The sequence below is a fragment of the Mustela lutreola genome, chromosome 8 (genome assembly GCF_030435805.1).
Source record: "Mustela lutreola isolate mMusLut2 chromosome 8, mMusLut2.pri, whole genome shotgun sequence".
Lineage (NCBI taxonomy): Eukaryota > Metazoa > Chordata > Mammalia > Carnivora > Mustelidae > Mustela > Mustela lutreola.
Genome location: NC_081297.1, coordinates 93,680,581 through 93,696,594, shown reverse-complemented (window position 1 = coordinate 93,696,594; position 16,014 = coordinate 93,680,581). Strand labels below are relative to the sequence as shown.

General features: G+C 34.8%; 1 protein-coding gene across 1 annotated transcript in view; it reads left to right on the top strand.

Moving 5' to 3' along the window:
* Positions 1 to 2,025: 2,025 nt before the first annotated feature.
* ATF7IP (activating transcription factor 7 interacting protein) overlaps positions 2,026 to 16,014 on the top strand; it is a 119,136-nt gene continuing 105,147 nt past the window's right edge. Inside the window, exon 1 of the mRNA XM_059186000.1 lies at positions 2,026 to 2,192. The gene's annotated coding sequence lies outside the window, so the exon portion shown is untranslated. The remainder of the gene's footprint in view (positions 2,193 to 16,014) is intronic.

The following is a 16,014-nucleotide window of genomic DNA, read 5'->3' as shown; positions in this document are numbered from 1 at the left end:
AGTAATGCTTTTTAAAAAGATTTTATTTATTTGAGAAAGAGAGCAGAGTGAAAGAGAGAGCTCACGAGTTTGGGGGGGTCTGGGGGTGGGGGAAGGGGAGAGGCAAAGGGAGGGAAAGAGAGGAAGAAGTAGAGTCTCTGCTGAGCAGGGAGCTCAATGTGGGGCTCAATCCCAGGATCCTGGGATCATGACCTGAGCTGAAGGCAGATGCTTCAACTACCTGAGCCAGCCAGGCATCAGGATAGTAATGATTTAATAATATTTATCAGTATATATGTTTTTTATCTCCATTAGAGGGAGTGCCATTTCCTCTGGGCATCTTTAGTGCCTAGAATAGTATGTGAGTACATAATAAATACTCTAATTGTTGAATGAAGCTATGATTGCTTAGATCAACCAGCAGTTAGAACGGCTGAAGAAACTATAAATGTGTAGTTGCGTATATTGTGGGAGATTCAAATACAATAAAACTGTCTAGTTAGAGTATTAGCGAGGCAGGTCTAGAAGATGAGCATATCTATGAAAAATGACCAGTTGGTGAGTGAATGCTGAATTATTTTTCCCTTTGCCATTGAGAGTGAACTATTATAAACACGATTCTTTTTTATTTATAAAAAACATACAAAGTGAAATCTGATGTGCTCTATTATTCCAATCCCGTTTGTCTTATTATAGAATGAAGCTTTTGATATTGATATTAATATTTACAAATTGTTGAGTATTTTATAACTGAGCACCTATGTACTAAATAAATTATAATACATCGTTATAGTTGAGACTGTATAATTTTTTTGAACAATCATGTACTATGTTCTGTGTAAAATACTTTACAAAGCTTAGCAATAATACAATGCAAATCTGTGTTATTTCCTGATTTATTTACCTTTCAAGTGATCCTTCATTATTCTACAATAAAGTTCACCTTTTAGGCACATAATCTTTTAAATTGGGTTTCATTTTAGAGTTCACCTTTTCTAGGAAGGCATTACTGATTCTCCAACTCTGGATTAGGCGATTCTCCTAAAGCCACTCAGGATTTCAACTACGTTGAAAGACCAGACTTATAAAAATAAGTATCAAGCGTCCTCCACTAATTTCTTATTGCTTACAATGTCCTGTTTACTTTTGTTTCCTCTAGTATAGATTTCTTGAGGACAGGCACCTAATATAGTTCTAGAACACTGATTGCTAAATAAAAACGGAATGAATAGATTAAGGGGAAAATTGTGTTAAAAAACAAGATAACCAAACCTTATGAACTATTTGTCAGGCTCTTCTTGCTTTGCAAAAGAACTTTACATTTATCCTGTCATTGACCTCTCTTAACCGATTTGAAGCACAGTCGCTATCACCATTTCAGAGATGAGAAAACTGTGTTAACACACGTGTTCCAAGAAACAGGCAAGAAGACAGGAGTACCTGGATGTGAGCCCAGCTCTCCCAACAAACTGAGTAGCATCTTCTCTACTGCATCTCACGGCCTTCATTAAAGATTGGCTCCCAATATAAAATTGCATATAAGGGATACAACTTCCGGTAGAAGGGTATGATTGGAAGTGCTAGCTCTGGCACAAAACTGAAAGAAAATACGTGTCTTCGCCATTCTCTCATTACTTACAGTTTAAAGTATACTTTGTGAATTTTTAATATAAATAATGAACAAATATACTTCAGCCTTTTCCGAAAATCTTTCTCTCCGCTCTTTAACTCTCACGTACCTATTTCCTTCCTTCTTTCCTAAGGCTCATAGAGGGCGCTAACAAAGTGCTACTCACTGGTTGAGCGAAGCTCCACTCAAAACACAACTCACACTGCAACTGAAAGGCGCAGCGCCACCACCTCAGACTTCCTTCTCCTTTCCAAGGCAGGAGGCGTGGCCAATTTTCCTCATTCAAATAAAAAACCAGGAGATTTGCATGGGGAAAGGCTGATCCGTGAGCCTATTGGCTGTTAGTACCACGGGCGTGGCCAATATTACGCCCATGTAGCCCCGCCTACATTAATTTGCATAACGGCCCCGGCGCGTGCAGGGGAGAAGCGGGTTTGTTTTTGAATCTGCGGAGGCGGCGGCGGCAGCGGCGGCGCGGCGACTGAAGCGCGCGATACTGAAGCGGCCGCGTTGAGGACGGTTGCGCGGAACGGCTCTGTAGGAAGGAACTTGGTTCCCCCTCCCTCATCTCCCGCCCCGAAAGGTATATATGACTCCTAGGGGCTGTTATAACCACATTTTCTTAAATTACTATTGTATTTATGAAGAGTCAAGACCGCATTATGGCGGCTGCGGGAGTTGTGTGTGCGCCTGCGCGGTTGCGGAGCTGCGGGCGGGCGCTGCATGGGAGCACGTGATCTTGCGGGGTCGGGCTCTAGCTGCAGTTGTGCAGCTGGCGGGGCGGTGGCTGCGCAAGCGCAATATTCATTTTCAAGATCTAATGTTCTTGTTGGACGCCATTTGGGTTCTAGATTTAATTTTCCTCATTCTTGAGGAGTTTCATTTTGTTATCCCCAAATTTCCACGTTTTTTAAGGAAAACGTTTCTCTTGTGTTTTACTCTTATATCGGGCTCAAACTCTTTTTTATATTTTTCCGATTCTCTGAGAAGCTGTGAACTTAATTATCCGTAAAAATGATTGTCACTTGTGGTTCTCGATTATAATTTCACTTTTGGGGTATTGCTGGGTTCAAGTGTATATTTAGGGAGATAAAGATCAGCACCTAGTGGTGGTCCCAGGGGAAGTACATTTAATTGAACTGCATATCTGCAAATACATTTTTAACCCTAATTTTACCAGTTCTGTTATCAGGGAATGTTTACAAAATAGAAGCAGTTTTGAGTTTTGGAAATATGAGGGGGAAAGAGCATTGGAAAAATCAAATCTCAGTCTAAGTTAATGAAGTCCTAATTATCAGTTTGTGTGCTTCTGATCTTACTTGAATCTGAGTTTTAGAATTCTTTCAGTCTCTGATCTCTTGTCCATAACTGCTTCAGTTTGGTTATTTTTATTACTCTGACTTTTAAAATTAAAGTCTTTTTTTTTTTTTAGCATTTTATTATATGTGAAATATAACTTGGCAAAATTTTTTACAAAGAATTCTTATGAGAATTAACTACACTGAGGCCCTTATGAGGAATAAAGTTAACCATCAATGAAAAAAAATTAGTTGAGTCTTTAAAAAAACTGCACCATATACATGTGTATGAGATGTAGTCCTGTTTGAATTCTTAGTGTTCTTAGTTTTCGTTTCTTAAAGAAGGTGGTTGTAAGTATGCTACTGATTATTTTAGTTTACAGTGGTTGTGTCACTATATTTAAATCTTATATAACACCCCTGGGATAAGTGTTATACAATTTGATATAATTCTGTTACTGCGCAGATTATTTCTTAGTGGACTCAAAACTTGTAACTGGTTTTCATAAATGTCACCTGTGGTTTGTGTGTACAATAATTGGTTTCTGGGTTGGTTATATTAACACTAACTTTAAATCAGTTATCTGTCAAATGAAGAAGTGACTAGTACTTTATAATGGTTGGTTAGGGATGTTTTTCTTGCCCAAAGCAAGTTCTGTTAGTATTAAGTAGATGTAATTGAAAGGAATAGTTTTGGTTGTCATTTTAAAAAATGACATCACATACAAGATAGAATGGAGTGATAGGAAAGATAATTCTTATTTCTCAACAGAAAATTAGCCATTCATATAATTCCTGGACCTCTGGACTCTTCTACACAGAAATTATATTTAGAGGGCAGTTGTGTAATCTTTTCCCTTTTTATACTTATGAGGTGGATTACCCAGCACACCCTTCCCCCACTTCCTGTGAGATTCTTTCAGAAGTTTAGAGTTAAAAATGTGTTGTATTTTCTATATTTGTGTGTTTGTATGTATATTTATGTACACGTATATATTTAAGTTAAGAAAAGACCTCTTAGGACTTGATACGCTTTGCACTTCCAGAGTGAAGTGAAATGTGAAGTGAAGTGAAGTGGAATATTTTGGTTTGTATATTTAAACTTATGTTTTCATTTGAATATACAGATGGTTGCCTCTTAGGTTAATGCTGAAGATTATAAAAGGTACTTGAAAACACTGAGGAACATAATGTATAATATAAATATTTCTTAGGAAGATAATTTTGCTGTTTGTTAGAAAGGCAAGTATATTTCTATAAACTTAAAAACTAAGACCAATGAATTGTCTGAATGTTCACTATTTGCTGTTCTTTCAATAACAAGCATGTTTTGAAATTTTTGTTTCATAGTTAAAATACCACAAAATTTTGTCATATATGTAACCTAAATAATATTAGGACTAGATTACTTAAGGAATGAATACTAAGTTACTGGGGTCATTTAAAACCTTTTTAGTTTTGTAGGTTTTAAATATCACAAAATGTAGTTTAGACAAAAGGGTTTGATTAAGCCATAAACCATTAAAATACTTTTTTCTTTAAATTGTGATTTGAATATATGATATATATATATTTAAAAACTTTTTTTTTTTTTTTTTTTTAACTTATAACACATTTGTTAAGTATTGAAAATTAGCAACATTTAGAAATAAACACTCTAAATGTTTTGGTGATTTTTGTTAGTTTTCCATGGTTGATCAGTCAGTCAATAAATAGGATTGTTCAATAAATATTGATAGTTTTTCGTTTGGACCATAAGTTCATTCCTGTTCTTTTAATTCAGTATTACATTGTGGATGTTTTCCCATTTCCTTATTCTTTTAAAAATACTTCACTTTTTTTTTTTTTTAATATATAATAGTCTTTTAAAAATGTTTAATGGCTGCATAGTAGTATGTTGTGAAAATATCCCAAATCATCAAATACTCTGCAAATGTTTTTAAGTGGTTACAGAATATTGTTATTTCTAATAGCAATGTACTGTGACTTATTAAACATTTCTTTTATTGGCCATTTGTTTGTTGACTTTTTCTTTGGTATAAATAATGCTGCAGTGAACATCCTTACATGAGTCATGAACAGCATCTTACAGTATTTATTCAAAATTACTGCCTCAAAGGGTATTTAAACTAATACACACAATTAATAAAGCTTTGTTGTTTTGAAAAGCATTTCCCATACCACTATCAATTTGATGGCTGAAAAATAGTAGCTCATTATTTTTTTTTCTTTCCGATAACTAGTGAAGTTCAGCTTTTTAATGTTTATAAATGCAGTTTTCTCATTTTTGTGAATTAGCTGTTTGAGGCTTTTTAATGTATTTTTCTGTGGTCGATGTTAATGTTTTTCCTATTGGTAGCAGCTATTTATGGATATAGCCCTTTGCTCTTCATATTTTTTGGCAGTTTTTTTTAATTTTAAGTTTATTACTATTAAAATTGCTTATGGTTTTATATATTCAGAAGTTTGCTATTTTTATGTAGTCTAAATGCAGTGCTTTTTTCTTATTTGTGATTTCTTTTAGGACTTCTTTGCCTAGAAAATATGACCTGTTGTGGGAGGAACTAAATGTTCACCTATTTTGTTTATTTTTTTCTACATATTGTAAAGATCTTGAAACATAGTGTTTTAACATGTATGGAGTTTATTTTGCCGTATTGTATGAAAAATGGGTTGCTAGTTTCCAGTTTTTCCAAGTACTTTGTTTTCTTAGAATTTATGTTAGTGATCTCTTTTCTTAGTGCTTTGAATTGCTAATTTTGATCATAAGTTACTAGATTTGAGCAATTGTTCTGCTTCATTTACTAGGGATCTTTAACTTGGGGTCCATTGGCCTCAGGAGCCCTATAGATAGGCTTTAAGAGGATTCCTTGGTAGATCTTTCCATGGATTCCATGGATTCCTTGATGTATACAACTTGTACATATGCAGTTTTCTGGAGAAAGAGTTATAGTTTTTATCAGCTTTTGACAGGAATATGTAATATAAAACCTAAAAGGAGGCTAACAGGCACTGTCTGGGCCTTATTCATATAGCAGTACTATACTGTTTCATATGCTGTAAACTATAGAAATACGTGATTTCTTTTCACAATTTTCTTAGCTAGTCTTCCCTGTTTTTGCAGATGAACTTTGGATTCATTTGGTTAAATTTTTAAAAAGCCAGTTATTTGAAGTTTTGTTCAGAATTGCATTAAATCTAAATTGGGGTGAGTTTACATCTTTTTACTATTTTTTTTTTTTTCACTCATGACTAGAATACACTTCCTGCAGGTTCCACAAAATAGCCTTTTTTAAAGAACACTGGAAAAATTTGTGATATCTGTTACTTTTCATTAAGGTGTTATTTTACTTGTTTCCTAGTGCTGATAAAATGTTAATAGGGATAAGTTGTTAGAAGATACAGGACTGCATTTCTATTTTTAATCTCCCTTAGGACATGGTGATATGAAAATAGTGCAAGTATGAAGTTAGAAGTGGTAAAATAGGTTGGCAAGAAAGTGTTCTACAATATTTGAAACCAAAATTTTTCTTTGAGAGTTTTTTTTTTTTCTTTTTTTCTTTTTTAATAGAGGAATGTTAAAGCTATTTTGCTGGCCAGGATGGAGCCCAGTAATATAATAAGCATTTTTATTTTTAGTCTTTTTGGTAACTGTAAGTTATTCTCTCATAAGGGTGTTTTCCTAATTACTAGTAAATTTATTGTCCATTAAATGTGTTCTTTGGGCTGATTGGCTTCATGAAAATAAATCTAAGAACTAGGTAGAAATCAATTGTTAAGATATTACTACTGGCTTTTATCAAACTTTTAAAGTAAAAAATTCCCATCTTTGGGTCCTTTTCAAGCAAAACTGCTTACAGAAATTTGCATATCTTACTTTTTTTATGTGACCTTTGCTCTTACTCGGAAACTTTTTCTAGTTTTGACAACTTATGATACTTGGTGTTTTAGACTATAATAGGTGAGGAATGGCAAAAAAAAGGGACAATGGATGTGTTACTGGAGAAACATACATGAATAGGAGCAAGAAGTGATGGCTAGCATCTTGATAGTGAAGAGGGGTCAGGTTTCAAGTGTTAGAAGCAAGAATTTAAAAACTTAGTTTTGAGATTATATAGTTTGTGAATTAGTATTCCTAGAGCTGCATCAGTATTTCTAACATGTTCATTATGGTAGTTGATGATCTTATTAATGATTCTGGATCCTAGAGAATAATTTAACTTGTTCAAGAAGGCAAAGAACTGTATGATTTAGTTTAGAAAGTTTTCTATTGTAATTTTTTAACTTTTGAGGTATATGGAAGATTCATACATGGGCATATGTATTTTCTCAAGGGAATTACATGTAAGGTGTATTATGGATAAAAATTATGTTTTAGCATAATGTAAATGGTAGAGTACAAAAAAGTCATCAAGTAGCTCTGAGAAGCCCTGTCTCTGTAAGTTCCCTAGGGTATCTAGCTCCATTAGTGGAGCTTCTCTTTTGAAATTCTTGCCCATTTGATCTTGTTATGTTCTTTATAGAGTCCAAGATTTTAAAAATGTTATTACAGTGTTCTTTCTCAGACTGTCCTGAAATCAAAAGAGTGAGTTAGTGGTTTATCCAGTCATTTTGAGCTTGTTAAAACAGAAAAGTGAATTCCAAAAAATTAAACTTTGTTTATATATGCTTCAAGTTTCATGGTAGAAACCAATCTTGTATTGCAGATAGAGAGTATGAGTGCCCGGCACATTTTCAATTTTTTAATGCCTGCAAAATGAGAAGACTGGAGTACCAGTGCTTGTTTGTACAGTGTGAATGTCTTCAGTTTTGAATTTTGATCATTTGCGTTTTTGAGTCTTTAAGAGAATGACTCTGGCATCTCCTTGGCCTCTTTCTAAAAAATGTGATAGGCCTAAGGGTACAGTTGGCAGTACTTCCTGAGAGACTTTATAATTGGACGTACGTAAATATGAAAATCTGAGAAATGAAGATGACCTATTAATTTCATCATGAGAAATATTCATTTACTTATGTCTGTAACTTTTCATTGTTCAGAATATTATAAAAATATTTTGTCAGAAACTAGCTATATGCCCTTTAATTTGGGAGAGAGAACTCCTCGTATGATGTGAGGTAGTAGTGTCATAATGTCTTACTATAGAGTTCTTTGGCCCTTTTCTTTGTTTGTATAGCCCTGTGCTACTTTGCAGAGTTATTGTCCTGATAGGTACCTAGGAATTATATGTCCAGTACTCTATGGCAATTCTACATCTAAATGAGAATTTGACTTCAATGTTAAGGTAGTGATTCTCAGAACTAATAATTACTGACTACCTTGAGTCAGTAATGCTAAAAGATAATGCTATCCAGTTTGTGAAAAGGTAAACCTAGAAGATGAAAATAGGATCTGCCATTTTAAGAACCAGTGAAAATGTGACTGATGAAACAGTGAATGATGTGACTGCTTCAGCTCATTCTCAACTAAGACTTTGAAGTTAAGTAGGGGTGTACCTGCCCTGTTACCCTTACTAGATTAAGTGTTTTAAAAGGAAGAAGTAGTGAAAAATATAGAAAAGAGACTATTTTTGAAATTTTCTCTTATTTCCTTTTAGGTGTTAAATGTCAGGAGCTAATTGGATTAGAATAAAGACTGAACTGCTCAGTGAGACTTTTACCATTGTTTAAGGATGATAAGTGTTTATTTCTCTGCTGTTACAATACAGAAAAAGACTCTTTAGATTTAAGGTGGCTTTGACTTAACATATGGTTCCAGGTTGAACATGACTACTCACAGTTTACCAACCAGGGGCAAGGGAGAAAGGGTCATGGGATTATACACCTCATTCTTTTGAGAACATGATCTGGAAGTGGCACGTATCACTCTGACTCATGTTTTATAGCTGAGAATGTAGTCACTGGAACATAATTAGTTGGGAAAGGAAGGATGGTTAATGTAGTATCTAGGTGGATAGCCATGTGCTTACTAAAATTAAGGAATTTTATAAAAGGAAAGAAATGGGTGTTAGGGAACAACTAGCCCTTTCTGCTATAAAAGTAAGCTGGAGAAGTAGTCTCTCAGAATAATTCATAATTTGATATTGAAAACTAGTTTTTTGCTTTAACAGTTATAGTTAAAACTCTGTGGCTTCCTTGGTTTTTCCTTCTCCTCCTTCTCCTCCTCCTTTTGGGAGAGAGTGCGAGCAGGGGAGAGGCAGAGCTCAAGGGAGAGTGAGAATTGTAAGCAGGCTTCATGCCCAGTGTGGAGTCTGACATGGGGCTTGATCTCATCACCCTGAGACCGTGGCCTGAGCTAAAATTAGAGTCAGATGCTTAACTTACTGAGCTACTGATGTACCCCTCTATAACTCCTTCAAAGTGGAGTTTTGAGAGCTTTGTATTCATGATTTGTGGTTGAGATTCTAGTTATTATATTACCTTACTTGGCGGGATACTTCCCATTTCTGCTTGCCTTTGCAAACATATTAAAATCATGTTTAGCTCTGCAAGATTGGAATTTTAATTTAATATTAAAATCTCCATATAATATTTTTCTTATTTATTCAGTTTAATATTTTTAAACTTTACCAGTTAACTTGCTTATTTTAAAAGGATGAAAGATTATGGGTAAGGACTGTGAATAGTGACAGTTGTTTAAATTACTTGTTTTAGTCCAAAGTTGTTTTTGTTTTAGAAAAAAAAAATTTATTTTTAAGTAATTTCTATACCCAACTTGGGTCTCAGACTCATGTCCCAGAGATCAAGAATTTCATGCTCTACTGACTGAGCCAGCCAGGTGCTTCGAAGTTATGTTTTTATCATCTTTTCCAGATCCTATTTTTCTTTTGTAACTCTATGTATGAAATACACATTTTGAAGATAGAAAATATGATTTTTGAGGACCTTATAATGTACACAAGTAAAACAATTGTGGTTGTAAATTCTTTGCATATGGGTAAAACTTACCTGATTTATAAGTAATTTAAAGCAGCTTTCTATATAAGTAAAAAAAATATTTAAAAAAACATATTCATGTAAGGCACAAAAAGTGAAATGGTAATGGGGGAGATCAAGGAAGTCTTAGGGGAGTTGTATTTTAGGGATAAACTAGAAGGATGTTCTCAGTAAAGGAAATAGGGTGTTCAGAGTATCAGAAATGAGAAAGTGAGTGTGTTAGGGAGTGTGTTAGGAGAACTCTGAATAGCTCCCTGTTATTTGACACAAGAACTCTGAATAGCTCCCTGTTATTTGACACAAGATCCTTGATTTTTGTAAGAGTCATTGCTGCCATTGTGCCTATATAATATAACTAATAAAGAGGATGTTGTTGTTTTTAGTTGGAATTTTTTAATTACTTTTTTTATTCTGCTTTGCTTCCTATCTCACTTAAAGGCATTTATTGCTTTCTGTTTCTATGTTTATAGTTGTGTAGTCCTTCATAAGCTTTCTGCAGTTAGGAATTACATCTTATTCATGTGTCTGGCAATTGTTAACATTTTAAAGAAAAGCCCCGTCTAATTAGGAATGATAAAGCCACTGTTGAAAGTGTAAGATTGCTTTTCAAATTGCCTTCGTTAAATATTTGCTTATTGAAAGATTAGATCCCTTTTGTTTTAGGTAGAGGTGCAAAAAAGGGAAGTAAGATATACTAGTTAATTTTTAAAAAAAGATTTTATTTATTTGATAGACAGAGATCACAAGTAGGCAGAAAGCGAGAGAGAGAGAATGAGAGAGAGAGAGAGGGAGGAAGGGGAAGAGGCTTCCTGCTGAGCAGAGAGCCAGATGTGGGACTCTATTCCAGGATGCTGGGCAAAAGGCAGAGGCTTTAACCCACTGAGCCACCCAGGCACCCCATCTAGTTCCTTTTTCATTTAACTCATGATTATCCACAGGTGTCAGGCTTTTTTTTTTTTTTTTTTTTTAATTAAATACATAATTTACTTAAACACCCACTGGATAATTGTCAAAAGATTGACAGGCACTTTACATATGAAAAATTATAAATTGTGAGTCAAGTTTTAGAAAAAGTTCTTTCATCTCATTCATTAAAAAAATAAAACAGGGAAACACCACTGCTTACATATTAACAAATCTCTAAGATATAACTCTGAAGGACATAATGTGTGCAAATTAATAAGGTTTTGATGAAAAGATGGAATGACCTAATTACTTTATATTTTTAAGTTTCTGTAATTCTCTCCTTCCCCACCAAATTTAAGTGATTTAGAAGTTGGAAGATAGCAAAATTGAAGAAAGAAAAAGGCAGAGAATTTTCCTAAAATCAGTAATATGGTGAAGTAGAAAGGACAGTAATTTTATATTGGGATCAGGGCATTTAGAGTCTCCCAGCTGTATTAATATCTAGCTGTATTAATATCTGTTACCTATCTAGTAGGGTGGTTGTGAGGATTAAATGAGATTAGATCTAAAAAATGGTTAGCAATTTTTCTTGGTACATTTTTTCTTTTCTGTCTCCAATCAATTGATGAATCGATTAGTCAGGCATGAATATCTAAGAGGCAACTAGGTGCAGCTATAGGGCGCCCTTCAATGTAGGATATTTATAGAAAATGACAATATTCTTAATTACTGGAGTTAGAATAAAATGTTTAAAAAAAGTAATTTAGAGAAGTAGTTTTATGATACTACTCACTAGTAGGGAAAAATAAGCATTTGAAAAAGTAGTGTATTTGCAAAGGTTTGTGAAGGAGTCTAGATTTAGGTCTGTTTTATTTTAGAAAGTGTTTAACATATAAAAGCCCTGAGAAGTTACTAAATTTACCAAGTTAACAGTAAGCCTCTTCATAATAAAGAAGCAGCCCTTTTCTCACATTAATTATTTATCTTTGGAGTTTGTCAGTTTTTTTCAGATAATTATTATTGCCAAAAGTAGAGATGAAATCATTTATTTTGGGGACTAAACCCACATATGCTTTTTTTTTTAATTTAAGAGTGCAAAGTGCTTCCTCCCCCTTTATTTACTTTCTAGGTATGGAACTTGTTGGACATGCTCACTCAAAATTGAGGCAAAACAAAGTGCCAGTTTTCTTCCATAACCATTCCTGTGGCCAAGTTCCTGCCCTGTAAAACACAAATTTGAATGGATAAGTTTGTTTAATGATCTTATACTTTATTTATTTTTCTTGATTCTTTGTTTACACAAGCCTAACGAGAAGTTAATACTAAAAGACTTCTCTGTTGTCTGGTTAGCAAAACTACATACATTTTGTTTAAGAGTTAACTTATGTCTAGATGTTTTGTAAAGTGTAATTTTACCTGCTTGATTACAAGATCAGGAACCAAGAGCTGTCTAATTCATCTCAGTGAGCTTTCACCTGCAGTACTTAAAACTGGGGTCTTATGGTTCTGAGATTTCCATATTTGTCAATATTCTTGTATTTTGGGAAATGATACTCTTTATTCCAATAAACTTAGGGATCTATAAGTTATAGAAAATGTATTAAATTAGGTTCTGGGAGGACTTACTGGCATCATTTCTGCATTTGAGGTGCAGTTATTTCTACATTTGAGGAGCATTCCTTTTCCCCTTTCATACTTAATGATAAGCTTTCTCTTTTTAAGTGTGACAGTTTTGTAGTCATGGTTACTAGTTTGATTTATTCAATTTTATCCTGATAGTAAGGAAAACATCCTCATTGGAACTGTGTAAACTGCATTATAAAAAAGGAAAAAGATTCTGTTTGGATAAGACCAATCAATAAATTCAGTATTTTTCTATGGAACTGCTCTTTAATTGTTTTGGTGGCTTCTTATCACCCATATTAAAATCTTTCATGGGTTATTTTTCCCTTGGAATTCTGAGGATATTGGATCAAGGTATTATTTAAATTATTATTAATACAAAGTATATTTTAAATCGAAGGTTAAAGATAGATTAAGAAGAAAGTGTTTTCCATATATAACCATTAAAAATACTAATCGTAGTTAAATCAGTTCATTTAGTTCTAAGTAATTCTTGTTTTACTCATCTAGGGTTAAGTAATCTACATAAACAAAGTCTGCACTGGACTAACAGAATCATAGAAATCTGGACCCATTCTCTTGGTATATTTATGACAGATTTTGATTTAGGCAGGTAATGTCAGACTGTATACCAAGTGGCCTGTATCCTGGAGTCTCTTCTACTTAATAGTAATAGTTAAGATGATTTGGTATGGTCCTTTACTAAGGATCTTTTGATGTTTTATTTAGTAGAGAAACATCCCTCAGGTTTAGTGGCAGCAAGGATCTTGACTCATTTTTGTTTCTTGAGTTTTATTGCTACAGTTGGCCTAAGTGCCGTCTACATGTGATACACTGCTATGATCAAAATTTCATAGACCATGTAGGGAATTCCTTTACTCTTTGTCTGTGTTGCACCATGGTTTCCCATATGTCATGTCTTTTTATTGGTTTATTTTGTCATTAGGGAAAGGAAACTCTATTCTTTATTAACCTTTTGAGAAAGAGTAAATGCAAAGAATATTCTTTGAAGCCAGGAGTGTGTGAAACATTGTCACTGCATTTTTAGATACTTGATTGATAGTTTGGCTAGGTATAGAAATCTAGGTTGGAAAATATTTTTCTTCAGAATTTTAAAGACACTGTTTCATTATCTTTTTGCTTCTATTACTGCTGAGAAATCTGAAGCCATTATTATTTCTGATTTTCCCCTCACTGGAAGCTATTAATCTGTCAATAGTCTTTAGTGTTTTGAAATTGCACTGTAATTCTTTGATGTAGCTCTGTTTATCATTGTTTGTTGGCTTTCATCAGGCCCTTTCAGTTTAGCAGCTCTTGTTTTTCAGTCCTGGAACTTTTTCTTAAATGATTTCATTGGTGATACCTTTCATCTGCCATTTTATCATTCTAATGTGCATTTTTGGAGGGGTACTCCACTTAGTTTTTTTTCCCCTCCTACTTAAAACTTGGTCTTTTTGTTCAGTTAGATTTCTTCAACTTTATCATACAGTTCTTTTACTGAGTTTTTCATTTTTTCTATCAAGTTCATCATTTCTACTTTATAGTCCTTGCCTGTAGTACTCTACTTTTTTTTTTTTTTTAAGTAAACTCTGTGCCCAGTGTGGATCTAGGAATTCATGATCTCATGCTTTTACTGACTGAGTCAGCCAGGTGCCCCTAGTATCCTGTTCTTGACACATGACTGCAGCATCTGTTCTTGCATATGGATATTAATTTTTTTGAAGTTTTTTTTTTTTTTTAAGATTTCATTTATTTATTTGACAGAGAGGGAGATCACAAGTAGTCAGAGAGGCAGGCAAAGAGAGAGGGGGAAGCAGTCTCCCTGCTGAGCAGAGAGCCTGATGCAGGGCTCGATCCCAGGGCCCTGAGATCACGACCTAGCCCAAAGAAAGAGGCTTCACCCAGGTGCCCCTTTGAAGTTTTGTCTTGCATAGTTCTTATGTTTTTTTGTTTTTGTTTTGGCTTGTTTTTGGTCTCTTTTTTCCACATGAAACTTTAATCAGTTGCCTTTTTCTTCCTTGCCTGACTGTATTATATGTTATGGAAGATTAAAAAGTTGATTAGAGTGGCACCTAGGTGGCTCAGTTAGTTATGTGTCTGACTCTTGATTTCAGCACAGGTCATGATTTCAGGGTGGTGAGATTGAGCCCCATATGGGGGTCTGTGCTGGGTGTGGAGCCTGCTTAAGATTTCTTTCCTTACTCCAGTCGCCCCCCCCCCCCCCAAAGCTGGCCTGTGCACATTCTCTTTCTCTTAATTTTCTTTTTTTTTTTTTAAGTTGATTAGAGGGACGCCTGGGTGGTTCAGTCAGTTAAGTGTGTGCCTTTGGCTCAGGTCCTGATCCTGGGCTTGAGTCCTGCATCAGGCCCCTTGCTCAGTGGGGAGCCTACTTCTTCAGTCTGCCTCTTCTCCTGTTTGTGCATGCACACACACACTCTCTTTCTGATTAATAAAATCTTTGAAAATTTGAAAAATTGAAATTTTCAAAATTTGAAAAATTGTAAAAAAAGTTGATTAGAATATCTGCAATTGTCAGCTTTTAACTTCTCTTTGGCTTATCTGGGTGGACTGTTTTTTGAGGGCTCCCAAGATCTTAAGGTCTTATGCTTTTCAGATACACTCAGAGAATAGCTTTCCACTATCTTGATTGGTAGTAAAGCAAAGTTTGTTGAGTGAAGTACAAAACCTCCTGAAGAGGGAGGGGACCCGAGCATTGCCCTAGTTTTCCATTTTCATACATGGGGAATAAGAAGTATTTTTTTAAGAGTTTATTTATTTATTTATCAGAGAGAGAGAGAGCACAGGCAGGCAGAATGGCAGACAGAGGCAGAGAGAGAAGCAGGCTCCCCACTGAGCAAGGAGCCAGATCATACATGGGGAATAAAGATCTGATTGGCAGCAGTCTGGAAGATTAATGGAAGAAAAAGACAATGGGTCTCTGCAGTAAGCACTCAAGTCCCTCTCTTTTTCGTATGCTACTCTAATTTTTAACTGGATGTTGTCTTCATAGTTTTGCTAGGATTGTGGAGAGAAGGTATTCAGTGGAATGTGGTGAGTATATCTAAGTATCTTATTAATTCACAAACAGCTTTCACTAGTATTCCCTTTTTTGGTCACATCATCCTACTATTTCTCCTTTCACCTCAGTTGGCCTAGTTTTTTTTAGTTGCTGTGTCTTTTGAAGTTGCTGTCATGTGACTTAAATTGGTTTTTCCCCCAATGAAGCATTGGAAATGAGATTTGGGGAACTGCTAAGTTAGTTACCAGTGGTCCTGCTTATTCTCCAGCTCCCAAAATCTTTTAGTTCTTTTACTCTTTTCCTTATTCTTGAGTATTTTTGCTTTCAAAAAATAGCTTTACTGGGGTGCCTGGGTGGCTCAATTGTTAAGTGGTTGCTTTCAGTTCAGGTCACGATCTCAGGGTCTTGGGATCCAGCACCACATTGGGCTCCTGGCTTGGCAGGAAGCCTGCTTCTCCTTCTCTTCCCCCCAACCCCTGCCCCGCTTGTGTTCCCTCTCTCTCTCTGTGTCTCTCTCTGTCAAATAAATAAATAAAATCTCTCTAGTGTGTCTCTCTCTGTCAAATCAATAAAATCTTAAAAGAAAAAAAAAACACCTTTACTGTAGTTTTAGTAGGATTTGAGGG